At 34.1% G+C, this 6864-nt stretch overlaps 1 non-coding gene across 1 annotated transcript; it reads left to right on the top strand.

The window, feature by feature from the left end:
* The first annotated feature begins 2064 nt into the window (after positions 1-2064).
* Trnaa-ggc (transfer RNA alanine (anticodon GGC)) lies at positions 2065-2138 on the top strand. Its single transcript has one exon. It is a non-coding gene; the product is annotated as a tRNA-Ala (tRNA).
* The last annotated feature ends 4726 nt before the right edge of the window (positions 2139-6864 follow it).

Here is a 6864-nt window from a genome sequence, read left to right as displayed (position 1 = left end):
TTGGCAACCCTAACGTTGCGGTTGACTGAGAGCTGGCAACCACTTTTATATTAATTGTTTACATAATTTCCTTTAAAATTACGCAAAATTGATTAAAAACTATAATATACTTAACTGGAGTGAGAATCGTTTATGGAAGTCATGGCAACCTATGCTTGTGGCCATTTTTAACTGGCAACTATAGTTTATCGTAAATATAAAACTTCAATTTTGTATTTAAATTATAAAAAAAAAAACAGATGACTACAATTTATCAACAAAAATGTACCTGTTTACACTTGGCAACCGTTATGTTGAAGCAGACAGAGCTGCTAACAATATATTTTTCAATTCTTGACATAATTTCCTTTAAAATGACCAATTATTAAAAAAAAACATAAAGTTGCAATATACATCAGAAAATTAATTATACTTATAAATTACAGGTACCTGCGGCCATTTTTATAGGCAACCAATACATTGCATACTCCCTAAACGTTCTTTTAAAATTCTTCTTCTTCGGCGTTACACTCTTGTCGGAGTGGTCGTGGTCGTCACGTGGAGGTTAGTGGCCTGTTTCACAATGCGCCACTCGTTGCGAACTGCCGCTCTTCTCATGCATTCATGCACAGTACCGTCGACACCTTGCCTTACTTGGTCCGTCCACCTCATGCTCGTGGTCTAGTGCCCTCGACTTTACTCTGCACTATTAAGCGTTCTATGGAGTCGCGATACATGCCCGAAGAAAGTGAGAATGCATTTAAAATTAGTTTCATCAAAAAAACACGTACGTACTGAATCAGACTTTATCTCATCTAGTATTTGTTTATTTAGATTACTATGGTAGCAAGTAATCTAATTATTTAATATCACAAACTATAAATGTTGAAAATATTTCTCCTCAAGTGGATGCCTGTTACTTTTTCTAAGATTTCGTTGTTTAGTTTCATAATAATTTTCTTTGGGAATCAATCAAAACGAAATAAATAGTTAATGTTACAGGAGCCAATAAGTAAGTGAAAGTCACATTTAAATCAGTTAAGCCGTTCCTGAGAATGGCGTGTATAAACAGACAAAAAGTGTAATGGGAAAAATTACGACCCGTCTACTATTTTATTATATGTAGTGCAACAGCGCCATCTAATAGATGAAATACACATAAATCACTCCGACATACGCGAGAAGAAGAATTAAGAACAAACAAATAGTAAATTTTGCCATCAATTCATAGTGGGAAAAATCTAGAGAGGTTGCTAGTATTAATCAAACCAAAATCACTCAGTAATGAAAGTTAATTTTTTTATCTTTCTTCTGCTACCATTTACCACCACTTCGGAAAAGGTTGAGCTTTAATGAGAAGAAGTGGCTAGATACTTTTAAATCAAAATTTACAGCTTAATCGTGTAACAAATTATTTTATTTACAATAAAATATGTGATGCAACCAATGACTATATAGAACGTCATTAGATGCAACAATAAAACCTACCTTACACAAGTAAGTCAAAAAACTAAATGCAAATTAATAGTTAAGTATAAAAACAGAAGAACTATAAAGTACAGTATATGCTTTAATCCACACACTGTTAAAAAAGAAAAATTTCATGCCAGCATTTTATTCAAGATTTTAAACATAATATATATTAATTTAAAATACATTAAATAACATTAATTTAAAAAACACGAAGCAGTGTTTCCGATAACAGCATTATCTAGCCACCACAAGTATCACCCGTTCAAGAGCATGGACCAGCCATCACCTCCTCAATCATAATTTATTAACATTTATTCATATTTCCTTAGCTGATTGATTATATAAATCAGCGGTAACAAAACCCACAACCCATGTACGGAGCATACCCTAAACTAACCCATAACACAAATAAAATTTGAAAAACAAAATTCTATGAACGATGCGGGACTCTTACAAATTATTTACATTTACACGAGCGACATCTCAAGTCAATTTACCAATATGCAAATATTGGGATTGAGCAGGTTATCAACTGTAAAGTAGATCCTGTAGATGAAGCCACAACCTGAGAGTTAAACAAAGCATACAAGATTCTATGACGATACGTCACTCGAACGGTTAGCTCAGATGGTTAGAGCACTGGCACGGCACGCCAGAGGTGGTGGGTTCGAGTCCCGCATTGTTCATAAAATTTTGTTTTTCAAATTTTATTTGTGTATTAATCCTAGCAGTGAGGGTTATCACTTTAAAAACATAACAAATTGTTTACAAATACGAAAGGCGTACTTATGTGTAGAATTTTGGCCTCACATATACAGCCATTTATGTGTTTTATTGAAAACGTTACCAATTTACTCCTATCAAGAAATAATTAGTACGAGAGAATTTTAAATGAAGCACACTTAATTAAGGATTGGTCTCCGCTGCACTCTAACTAAATACCCCAAGCGTAGTCGCAAAGTGCGGCAAGTAATAGTACGCCCAAGTGGGCGCAATCGAGCCAGTCTCGAACAATGTGTGACGTTGACGTACCACATGTTCTGTTAAATTTTGCAATAATTAAAACTAAAGTAAACTAAAAATAAAGCTTTGTAAAAGTAATACAACAAGAAATAAGAAAGACACTGGGGTCACATATCATCAGTAAGTGTTTTATATTTTATTAATTTCAATGTAAAATAACACTACGCGTATGTTACTGAATTTCAAAGATGCCATTGAGTATCAAGATGCCACGCACACAAGCATCTAATAGTTGCTGTAATAAAAAAGCTATTATTCTAAGGTAGTGCGGTATCTAGTTGGAGCGCAGCGGAGACCAATGGTTAATTTAAGGATGCACATTATAGACACAATCTAAATCATAATAGAATTCTTCACGTAATTTCTGTAATTTATAGAAGCAATAAACAAATCTTACAAATTTCATATTTTGTAATTTTTTTATGTGATTGTTGATATAAATATTGTGATTGCTGGCACGAGAATCGAAGTCTCGAGTCATCATCTCCTGAGGATGCCTCTTGTACAGGCGAAACACGTGCCGAATTGATTAAACACAAAACAGCAGAAATTACTCTCCATAAAAATAACACTTGGATATTTATGGATTTCTGAAGAATAACGCCGATACAAATTCCTAAAAGTTCAGCAGAATTAATTGTATCAATCTTAGTATTAATTAAAAGTATTGGAACAAATCTTTTAATGAGCACCTCTAAAAGCTCAATTATTGTGAAATAACTTTCAGTTACGCGGCGTAAAGCGTCCGCTCTCAACTTTGGTAGTAAGGTCTCGACTTAGCCGTGATCAACACGCGAAAAGCGATTGTCGAAAACAGTCTGCTACGAAAGAATAAGTAATGCGTAGTACAATTAGTGTAGTCGCAAATAATAAGAAATCCCGTGTCTCAATGATTTTAAACCATAGACTAAAGTGGCTCAAGATTAAGTAGTCTTTGCCACGAATAAGTATAATAAAAAAAAATATAGAAACTTGAATTAAATTGACAACGATGAAGTTGTGACTTTTGTATGAGGATACACTCGTCTTAATGATTCGATTATTAATGGTAAGCTCATTTTAATACTTTACACTTAACTAGGACTCTCATTATCATTTTTAGTTTATTTTCATGAAAAATACGTAATTTGGTAATTGATATACCCAGCCACAATGCAGTGCCGCTCAGGATTCTTGAAAAGCCCAAAACTCTAAGTGGCACTACAATTGCGCTCGTCACCTTGAGACATAAGATGTTAAGTCTCATTTGCCCAGAAATTTCACTAGCTACAGCGCCCTTCAGACCGAAACACACTAAAGTTTACACATTACTGCTTCACGGCAGAAATAGGCGCCGTTGTGGTAACCATAATCTAGCCGGCACCCTGTACAAAGGTCTCCACTCCCTCCCACTGGTAAAATTATCAAATATAAAAAAGTGTGTGCGTGTAATCTTTATGTGCGATTGAAGTAAAATTTAATAATTATTGATTTTAGGAATTATTCTAATTACAATCTATTTCAAGCGTAGCATACGGATAAGTTAAATAAAATGTCAGATAGTTAAAAAACCACAAGAGTTACTGAGTACAGTAGATGCACCAACCCACACACACTGTAGATAAATAAAGGTGTTATATGGGCATTATTACAACATTATGAAAATATATGTTATCTAACCTATAAGTATTAATGTATTAATTTTTAAGTTAATAACTTGAAGCAGATATCCTCATGACATAATCATCCACTCACCACAAGCATATATTAAATAAACACGGTGAATTACCTTTACATTTTTAAATCCAATGTCCTGATGTTTGTTTCCAGTTAGCTCCTAAACTATTGAACGAATTTTAATGGGGATTACTTTATGGAGTGTAGTTTAGTCCAACCTGAGAGATAGGATAGCTTTTATTTCGATTTGAGACCCTAAACTATTTTCATTTCCAATATTTGTTGGACATATTTTCTATGAGATAATTTATTGACGCACGGTTTAACAGTTCTGCTGTGATGCAAATTCACTATAACACATTTGTTATGTACAGAACAAGGTCTGTCGGGTCAGCTAGTCTTTAATATATATAAATTACGTGTCACGTTGTTGGTCCGCGATAGACTCCTAAACTAAACGGACAGATTTTGATGGGGATTACTTTATGGAGTGCAGTTTAGCACAACTTGAGAGATAGGATAGTTTTTATTTCGATTTGGGACCCATAATTATTTTGATTTCCAATATTTGTTTATGAACATATTTTCTTTGAGAGAATTTATTGACGCACGGTTTGACAGTTCCGCTGTAAAACAATTTCATTATAACAACAGGGAGCAAATTATGTTACGAAATAATTCTTGATGTTTTGAAATATTACTGACAAATTCATAAAAAAAATGTATTTTATTTATTATATTATACAGAACAACGTCTGTCGGGTCTGCTAGTTAATTATAAATTATTTGACAAACTCAAACTTAACAGAATAATACGGTTGAAGAATTTATTTCTTTTAAGAATTTACAAATTCACTTTTAGAGAAATAATTTGATAACTTAATTATAAAAGTAAATAATAATAAGCCTCCAATTGCAATGGGACAAAGATTTCTGGTTACCTATTATATAATTAACAATCGTTGTAAATAAATAAATCATCATTTCTCATGTCAGTGTAAACTGAAAGTATTTTATTTTTAACCGACTTCACAAAAGGAGGAGGTTCTCAATTCGTCGGTATTTTTTCTTATGTTTGTTACCTCAAAACTTTGGACTGGGTGAACCGATTTTGATAATTCTTTTTTTATTTGAAAGCAGGTGCTTCCCGTATGGTCCCATTCTGGTCCCTCATAATTTGGTCCAGATCTGACAATGGCATCCATGAGAAAACCATAAAAGACTAGCGGGTCGCGGCGGAAGGACACCGATTCCAAAAATAACAATAATCGTAACTAGAATGAATTTATTAATTATTATTATTAATTATTATTATTCAGAGAGTAGGGTCTAGGAATGGATAATTATGTGCAAAGATTAAAAAAGTCATTTCAAATGTCATATGTTCGTCCTTTTTCCTGTATGGTGCTATGTGAAATTTTTCTGCATTTATATCAGTGGGAGGCTTTTTGCGCTGAATTCGGGCTTGGTGGGTTCCACAGCGAAGCCTTTTTCAGACGTGAATTACATTTCACTAGTAGTACTACTCGTAGCACTGGCTAAATCTGTGATATTTTGGCACGTAGCGAACGGGTTCTTTATAATATAAGAATAATAATTAATTAAATTAAATATTTAATAAAACCCTTACGAGGTGGCTGTTCGCACATGACGCCTGCTGGAAGGATATCATAGCGGAGCCTTAATCTGTCGTGGAGCAGTAACGTGTAAGAATTATTGTGTTTCGGTACTTAGAGCGCCGTTACTAGTGAAATAACTGGGCTTATAGGACTTAACATCTTATGTCCCAATGTTAAGAGCGAAATTGCAATGCCATTCAGAATTTTAGGCATTTCAAGAATCTTAAGTGACATCTCCAATCACGTGATCGTCATATGGTACAAGTGGGAGGCTCCTTTGCACAGTAAGCTGGCTATATTTTGGGTACCACAATCGCGCCTATTTCTGCCGTGAAGCAGTAATGTGTAAATGTTACTGTGTTTCGGTCTGAAGGGCGTCGTAGCTAGTGAGATTACTGGGCAAATGAGACTTAACATGTCTCAAGGAGACGAGCGCAATTGTAGTGCCGCTGAGAATATTTGGGTTTTTTCAAGAATCCTGAGCAGCAGTGCATTGTAATGGGTAGGGCGTATAAATTATCATCAGACTGAACGTCCTGCTCGTCTCGTCCCTTATTTTCATAAAAAAAAATATTCGTTTCGTCTCTAGTGCGCGTAAAAAACATGGTTGTCTGTAAAGTCGGTTTGCAGACATAATTTTACTTGATTATGTCATAAGATTACATCTTTTTATACAACCGTTTATTGGAGTCAAAATTCAGTGGAGAAATAATTTTTGAGTAAAATTGTAACATAACTTAATATTACTGTACAAATTCAGCCAATAATTGTTTTTTGGCGGAATTAACACTAAAGAAAACTTAAATCATTTGTATAATTATGGATTTCCGCAAAGTAACGCCTAATTCAATATTTTTTTTCAATCGAAACTTAAACAAAGTTCAATCTGAATATTAAAACCGTAAAATATTATATCAGCATAATATATTGTACTGCAATAAGTTTGTTAACAGCATAAAAAATATTTCCTAGCTTTCATCATCATCAGCCGGAAGTCGTCCACTGCTGGACAAAGCCTTCCCCAAAGATCGCCATGACGACCGGTCCTGCGCTGCCCTCATCAAACCTATTCCGGCGATTTATTCTTATTTATTTACCTTACCCAAAGGAAAAT

Source organism: Leptidea sinapis, chromosome 1 (assembly GCF_905404315.1).
Source record: "Leptidea sinapis chromosome 1, ilLepSina1.1, whole genome shotgun sequence".
Taxonomy (NCBI): domain Eukaryota; kingdom Metazoa; phylum Arthropoda; class Insecta; order Lepidoptera; family Pieridae; genus Leptidea; species Leptidea sinapis.
Note: the sequence above shows the minus strand (reverse complement) of the source record. Positions and strands in the feature narration are given on the sequence as shown.